The following is a 9105-nucleotide window of genomic DNA, read 5'->3' on the forward strand; positions in this document are numbered from 1 at the left end:
CCAAGTTGCGGACCCGATCCGAGGGGGCCAAAGTTTCGCCCCCTATAGTCAGCGATGGAATCAGCTGACTATGCCGAGGCGCTGGTAGCCACAGCCACTCGGTCTTGGACGGGTTGAGTCTGAGTCTGTTCCTCCCCATCCAGACCCTCACGGCCTCCAGGCACCGGGCCATCACGTCAAGGGCATCGTTGGGGTGGCCTGGGGTGGATATGTACAGCTAATGAAGGAATTGTTGGTGAAGATGACAGAATTGGCAGTGATGGCAAAATGTAGCAGTAACTACTTTATTAGTGACTGGAAGTCCTTTACACTATGCACTTTTTGCTGGAAACAGAAAAAAGTAAACTTATGATTTATGGATATGATTAGAAAGGGTAGAATATGAAAAGAAAGAAAGAAACTATGATGTAACCTTAGGGAAAATGAGTTAAATACAGAGGCATTTATAGCCACAGTAAAGATCAGAAGTCACTTTTTTATTTCTTTTTCTTTCATTTCTTAACTATGTTTACACTATTTTTTCCTCTCCTCTCCTTTGTTTTTGTTTTGCTTTAAATGCTTTTACTTGTCCAATTTTAACTAATATTTTTTTGAAAAAGAAATAGATGCAATTTTCAATCATTTGGACTGAGCCATTTCCAGAGATGCAAAAGAGATGTATGGCAACATCAAATAAAATCTTTTTATTTGCCTTGGCCACGTAAAAATAGTAAGTACTACTATTCCTTCAAGAACTCAAGAAGGTATGTATAGTACTCCCTTCTCTAGTTTTTATATGAGAACACATCCAGAGTAGTTGAGCAACAGCATCTGACCCAAGATTATGAATGAAAATTACATGGATGTGTCTTGGTCTCCACAGTCCTGTTATATATCTTACATTACTGACTCACTGTTGCCAAAAATAAACAAACGGGTTTCCATTTTGAAACATAATTAAACTAGCATAAATCAGAATTATTCAGCCTGGTATTGGTTTTCCAGCTAGCATGGTAACTCACAATCAATTTGAGTTATTTATAAAAAAATAATAAAGATGGAATAAAAATAAATAAAAATTAAAGCTGATGGGATTACATTCAAAACATCTGAAGGCCATTTACACCATATGTTCTTCCCCTAGTTGAATCAACAGGTTAGTGAAAAAACAATAATAGTCTGTCTATCCCAGTCCTTGGGAAGTGATTAAAAATGCCAAAATATATTCTTCTTTAGTCATTATGTTTTTTACATGCATCAGAAAACAATCTTCTAGTATTTAAATATTTAAGGTTATTTATTTATTTCATGTAACCTATCAAGTCTAATCTTCTAATATATTATTTTTTTTCAGATATAAAAATATATGATTTGGAGTCTATTATAAAATTTAGATTAGGAATTATAGCTTCACCCAAATCCAAAATCTAATTAAGGATATTCCATAGATAGGAACATAGACATAGACAATGTTTATTGCTCATTATAAGATTCCAAAATGAAATGTCTCTAATTAAAGGGAAATAATTACCTTCTAAATATTGATTGACTCAAAATGATAAATAGTGCTAGCCAGAATGCAATAGCAAGGGATAGTGGGAAATATAATGGAGCAAATAACTAGTATCCCAGATTCTCTGCCCTGATTATGACAGGTTGATGATCAGTACCATCTCCAGGAGTGACAGACATGGGGGGATATCAGGTAGAGAGAGGCGTAATGAGAGGAGCTGAAAGTGTGATAAGTCAGGCAGCGTTATGCGATCCATTCTGATTTAGCTTATTTGAAGAAAGCACACCACCCACTCAAGGGTGCAGGAATGGACATTGAGAAAGGTCCTCTTTAGAAAGTCGGACAGTTGGAATATAGTAGTAGTGATTAGCAAAAGGTGTGATTAGCAGATCATTACAAGGAAAGAGGTATATGGAAAGAGTTATGTTATGTGAGATGGGTGGCCATATAATATGATCAATCGGTCAAACAATTAATAGGAAACTTAACTCCACTCCCCTCTTGGTTTCACAGCACAACCCAGTGTTTGGGTGCTAAATTGTTGAAAGTGCTACGTGCTGGAAGTCTTGCATTCAGGTTGATTTTGGTAAATGTAGGTTGATTGCTATAAGATCCTGCTCCTCCATGACTGTTGGAGAGAAAAGAGCAGGCTTGGCATGCAAAACTAAAACCTGGTTAAATGAGGATAAAATATTTTCTTATCCAAGACATTTTCAGTCAGATTTTGGTGGAACCACAGCCTGAACAAAGCTGAGTACAAGAGATAGAGGATGTATCTCTGTGAACTATATATGTCCATGATACTATTGGCCTCAAAGAAGGTATTGATGCACATTCTTTTCTTCCTCCCAAGCTATCACTCAAGTTATGTTAGTAATTTCTATTCAGTCACCAATCTTCTCTTTTGGGAGTTCCAGATGAAATGGATTATCTATATCTCTTCTAGTTCGGACTCATACCAGGGGAATGGCATGGAAACTGCATTAGTTGCTGTTGTGGGTGACCTGCAGCATGACACAATTGAAATCCTCCTGGTTGTTCTAGGTCTCTCAACTGTAATTTAAAAATGAATGACTTCTATGTGGATAGGCAACTCTTCAGAAGGGAGCAGCACCTTGGTTTTCCAAATGATTGCACCAAAATTTAAAGGGACAAAATACTACTGTTAATTTTCAGCAGCAAAGGAAGAGGGACCATACAGGTCACAGTGAAGTCTCAGGGTAAGGCAATCTACATTATATAAACAACGATTCTTAGGAATAAGCCACACTGAATCCATTGATATTTTTCTTGAAGAAACAGTCTATTTCATTCAAAGAAAATAAGACTATGCTATAAACAAGCTATGAAAACATGCATAAAGATAATCAATTTGATTAAGCAATTTTTTAAAAGTTGACTATGGTTATGTATGTGTAACACTTTATGGTGTGTGGATCTCTTGATGAACAACTCCAAATCAAAACCATCATTTTATCACACTAAGAGAAACTGAAGTACACAAATAAGAATGTATTTGAAAACCATGTATGTGACAAAAATAGTTATGTAGATGGCACTATATGGTACTTCATCTCTAAGTTAGTGCCATTGATTTTACTAAATATCAAAAACAGAGCCCATAGATCACGGGTGTCAAACTCGCAATGTCACGTATTGTGTCATGATGTATCGTGACTTTTTTCCCATTGCCAGCAATGGGATGGGTGCGGTTTTGGCTTGACACATCCGGTCCGCAGTTTGACAACCGTGCCATAGATCATTAACTTGTTTTTAAAAAATAGGTTAGGGCAACAGTTACTTGCCTTTAGGCATCGTATGTCACTATCATACACAGTAAACTAAGGTACTGTTTGCAGTTTTAACTACAGCCAAAACCACACAGATGGTTTGAGTGAGGCAGACTTTTCTAGCCTGCAGCCCAATAGAAATGCTGTATTACAGTTTCACCATTTCAGCTAGAGAACTATGGAAAAGGTGGAAGTCATCAAAGGATAACAGGTTAGAAAAATGACGTATTGAATGATTGTACACAGCAAGACAACCCTCAACACACACATACCGCCAAAGCATAATGGGCAAAGCCAAGTCAGTTAAAAAGCAAAACTCGGAATATTTTAAATAGGGGCCTACTGTATATGGCTATAAAAAGGGAACAACTAAGCCAAAGAAAGAAAAACAATACTGAAGGTGAAAAACTGTGGCTCATCAAAGAGTCCTGAATCATAGTTCTTGCTGGCCCTATCATGGCCAGAAATGACAGATAATGGGAACTGTGATTCAACAATACCTGGAAAGTTATATTTTAAATTCTAGAAATACTGGATTTTGTAATATTTAACTAGTTAATTTAGAAATAATTGCTATCTTTTTAAATCAATAAAAACCTCAACATAGGGAAGAAAACTATTTAACTGGTGTGCTATTGATGAGTAACTTCAAGCTCATTCTCTACCTCAAGAGGAGTAAACCTGCTCTCTCAAAACATTTTAGAATTCCATTTGTTATTGACTTCAAGTATGTTATTCTTAACTTGAATTTGAACCTGAATCACAAGATGTTCAGATAGATTTCAATCCCCAGTAAAGCAGGACACATGACACTAGACAATTGTATTGCATTAAATAATTCCTGAAACTAATTGATAATGAGCCTATTCCCCCCCCCCCAAAAAAAATGGGCAAATTCTACCAAATGTGCTGATTTGTGAACATAACCGTCTGATTTTACTATTCCTTTTTCTTTCTTGGCTAAAACTTTGGAAGTTGGGATTAAGGTGATCCATATCTTCTGTGAATGAGTCAAAAATATAAATTCAAGTGTAAACATCATGACGGCAGATCTGTATCAGATGTAACCAAGGCTTGATGTCTAGAGTGTAGTCTATATTTTTCTTTCTCTTTCTTTCCTTTCTTTTGCATTTGTTCTTCACTGAACATATTCAGGTAATTCAAATCCATATATTGCTTCAATGTTTCCCCCTGTGTTGGGAGTAAAGGAGGAACTCTGCATTTTTGTCAGGGGAAGATGTATGCACAGTGCTGTATGTAGTTGCCCTAACATCCTTTTTATACTCCCCCATTATTATGACAAACCAACCATCTTATACATCATGCTGTCAGTCATAGAGAGCCGCCTTATGAGGTAGTCCACAACCCCAACAGGAATAGTAGCTTCGCTTTTACTGTAACATTCCATTAACAGTATCTTGCAAGTCTGAATATTCCTTGTGAGAAGGCAGGCTGCTTAGAAAATGTTCAGCATCTAGCCAGCTATTGTCCTGTTCCTTTAAGCCCTCTCTCCAATCAGTATAGCAATTATGGCTATAAAAGCTGTGCTGAGAAACAGCTGGAGGTGGTAATGTTAGTGTGTGGAAGAGAGGGAAGGAGAGGTATATGTTCTCTTATGGAAATAAAGCAGCACAAAACAGCCTAAAGTAATTAGAAAAATACTTTTCTCTAATCATAGGACTCACAAGGTGTAATAGTTGAAGCAGAATAGTAGATGTAGTAGTAAGGAAGAGTGGAATAGTGAACAATGAGTACTAATCTGTGAGTGGGGAGGCTTGTTGCCTTGGAACCTGGGTTGTTGCATTGGTTCTCTTGAAGCCTACTGACTTCAGTCTACTTAAAAGAACTTGTGACATTCCCCCACCCTTTCATTTTTACTCTCATGAAAATTAGGGATCCTCCCTTAAGAGATGCTTTCACCACCCCTCTTCTTTTGGATACAAATTGAATTTATCTGATGATGTATAGACTGTAGCTCTTCCTCTTGTCTTCCAAGGTTATTCCCACATACCATTACAAGAGGCCATGGTGGCACATTTTGACCTCGTATATAATTTCTATATTTATTTTTCCCAGAACAACGCTGAGTAACTACTTATGAAAATGCCTTCATAAGGAAAAGACAAAAGGAAAGGGATAGGACAGATCTCAGAAGTTCACAACTAGAACAATTTTGACCAGATATGGAAAAAGCAACAAGTATATGTGATAAGGCTACTAGCAATCATGAGGCTACCATTATGAAGTGAGAGAGATACATGTCCAGATGTGAAATAAAGTTTTACTGTGTTTCCAAGTAAGATTGGCCAGTTAAAACCCATTGTGATTGCTCAAAGAAATGGGTTTTCTTTGTGTTTAAAAAGTTTGTTTGCCTTAATTTGGGGGATTTTTAGCAGCAAGCCAGACATAAACTATGATAGTTGCTTGCTGTGGTGTGTAGATGCAGCAAGGAGAGACATCTTTGCTTTGTTCCAGTAAACCTTTCAGTTATGTTGAATGAATAAAAATAAAATCATTAGAAATTCAAACAACCATCTTTCAGAAATCAGCTGCCAGATTTATTAATCTACCTGGAAAAATGTGGAATAAAAACAGAATTTAAAATAAACTCTTTTTTAAAGGTACAATTTCAAAAGGATCCAACAATTTCAGATAACAAATTCTTATACCATTTTTCCCCCTGGGAATTATCTTTTTGTTCAGTGAATCACTACCATATACAGTATATAGATTATAGATATATATTAAATATTAAGACATTTGACTCAGGTTTTCTTTTTTCAACTACCCCATTCACCTAATATTTTCTCTTGAAATAACTGTTCTTTGCAATAAAACCATGACCAAAAGTAATTGCAGAACTTCTTATTTAAGGGGGCCATACATTGGGTATCTATGTCAGTTAAAAAGTGGCTCTATAAATCTGGATTAATCCATACTTTTCAGAACAAACACCAGCAGCTTGTTCTGGTTTTTTTGCTATCAGTGACATGTTCTGAATACCCCTGCCCATTAAAAAAATGCAAATATGATGCAGGAGATTGGAGGTGTATTCAGTTATCTTGTGAACTGACACCAAAAGACTGATAATCCCAGGTCAAATCAAATGCTACCTTTGGGGCTATCAATAAGGGTGGTGAATTAATATTTTGCAGTAAGAGAGGTATTGGGTGGAAACAAAAGCCTTGGCCTCCTGAATTGACTCAATATACTTTTATGTCTGGCTGCCTGAAAGAATAAAAGTACAATTATTAAGCAGAATGTGTTCAGGTTACTAGTAAAGATATGTGCTTCTCCTTGTAAGGACTCTTAGCAATGTATACTTTGTCACCTCTTCTGCTTCACAACCAGTTTATTAAATACGCCTTGTTAGAAGCAAGCATGTTTCTAAGCACCTACCCTAACTTAGCAGTTAAGAATAAGAAGCCTTATTTTAGATTCTTGTTAGAGGATCAAAATTGGCAAGAGGGAAGGTGTGCAATCACATCAATACCCTGCCCTTTTGTACCTATACATACATACAAAAGCTAGGGCTTCAATTGTGATGTTGTACCTGCCACTTTAGAGTTATCTTGACTCCTTCAAAGATGCTTGTGTTGTTAAGACTGGGGGACATATTTTTGGAATTTTAAGTACCTCATTCAGAAAAAAATATTGACAGAGATGACTATTCACAAAATGGCTGCCATGATGGATGCAGCCAGACAGAAATTGTCCATCTACCAGATGGCAAATGCATATATATTCCCAGGACCTTTACCACCTCATTTACCTAAGTATATTCTTAGTAGGCAAGCAGACATTCCCCGTTATATTTTTTTAAATAAAAGCAGAACTATGATTGAAGACAGCTAGAAGCTGGCACTCTGAAAATGCTAGCCTCACATTTTTAAGTCAGGTGAGGAGGGAAGTCTACGGAAGGTCAATGGAGACATCTGTAGGCATAATGATTAAAATCACTGATTTTATTCCAATGGTAGCTTTAAAAAAAAACAAAAACAAAAAAACCCAAATTTTATAGCCAGCTAGAGAAATTTTGCCACTGGACAATGCCAGGAATAAGATGAAGCGCTTTTTGCAGAGATTTCTGTAAGGTTAACATGCCATGGAATTTTTAACATGCACACATGAAACTCTCTTAATGGTTTTAGGGTGAAAGAGATGCAGACCCAGTGTGCTTTATTGTAGCTGCGGTTTATAGTGGTTAATACTCATTCAGTTTGAAATGAATTGCATTATAAATCATTTATAGATTTATAGGGTTCCTGACTAACACTGAGTGCAAAGTAAATCACCACATCCTGGCATCTCTGATATCATGTCATTTACAATGAAACATTATTTTTGCAACTAATAATTATGGACTCCTATCCACCCTTTCTCTATTTCAGAGTTGATGATTTCTGGGCAAAGCATGTATATGATTATTGGGATGGATGTTCTGGAAGAGAAGTGTTTGAAAAAACACTCTCCAAACTTCAAACGTGCTATCTATTTTTTTTTTTGCAATGCAAAAAGTTAACATTGAAGATGAGGTCTTCTTAAATATTATTCATTTAATTTGATCTCAAGAATAAGATATTTGTCTTCTTTCCAATGATGACTTTCTCCAAAATTAAAACAACTTTTGAAGGGTTTCCCAAATGTACCTGATCACATTTACAATTAGCGTCCCTAACAAAATTGTTAAGCATCAGTGCCAGCACTACATTATACAGCCAAAAAAACAAAGAAAAAGAAAATAACTGTATTTTTGATATTATGTATAGGTCTCTGCTCCATGGAGCATTATAAAAGATTCAGCTGAGCTCCTCTTTAGCAAGCTGGAGAGTCCTATCCATGTATCAATGCACAGAAAAGCTGTTTATAGCACAGCTACGGCATAAGCTATTTTTCTAAGCAGTAAAAGTTTCAAGTCTTCTATTTTGTCCTGAATGCTACCTGTAGTTACATAATTTCTTATAAAGAGCATAGTAAATTCAGCAAAGAGAATATTACAGGAATAAAGACAGCAGCAGAAGCGATAGCATTAGCTAGTATGTATATATGCTTATCAACATAACACAGCAGTATAAAGGCTTAAATGCATATTATTGGATATCGTGTCTAAAAATTACTAAAGTACTTATTTGTGTATTGGATATTTTTCTGAAGGATTGAACTAGCATAATGAGATATTGAGAACTAGTACAGTTAATTCTTATTGATTAAATAACCTATTTATGGATCAAAGAAGGTGGAAGGACAGCATTCTGTCTCGCCCTTTGTGATCACAGTCCTGTACATAAAGTTAAAAGAATATGCAGAATGGTTCAATATAAATAATTACTACACTCGGGTGGACATTGAAAAGTTGAAAATGATTAAATGTTGTTGTATTTGCATAACAAGATGGCACCAGATAACAGGAGCTAAGCTACAGCCTTGCAATTATAAGCACAAACCAGGAACTGTGTTTTTCAGACCAGAATGAATGCTCTCCTTGTGTACAGAATCAAGGCAGTGTCTAAGATACATAGATATTTTTTAAGGAATACAATAGAAATAGACCCTGTCTTTTAAGGAACAAAATTAAAAATCTAATTCTAGTTCTTTTCAAATCCAGCATCTATTATTGGTCCTTAGCTCATAGAGCACATATTCTGAATGTGCAAAGCTCAATCTTTATTTATTTATTTATTTATTTATTTTTTAAATTTATATCCCGCCCTTCTCCTTGCGGACTCAGGGCGGCTAACAACCGGATAAAAATACAAAAATACAAAAATATCAACTACAAATTTAAAAGTTAATTAAAAGGGAAATATTCATAATTGGTCTAAT

This window comes from Protobothrops mucrosquamatus, unplaced genomic scaffold (genome assembly GCF_001527695.2).
Source record: "Protobothrops mucrosquamatus isolate PMUCROS unplaced genomic scaffold, P.Mucros_1.0 scaffold494, whole genome shotgun sequence".
In the NCBI taxonomy this organism is placed as follows: Eukaryota; Metazoa; Chordata; class Lepidosauria; order Squamata; family Viperidae; genus Protobothrops; species Protobothrops mucrosquamatus.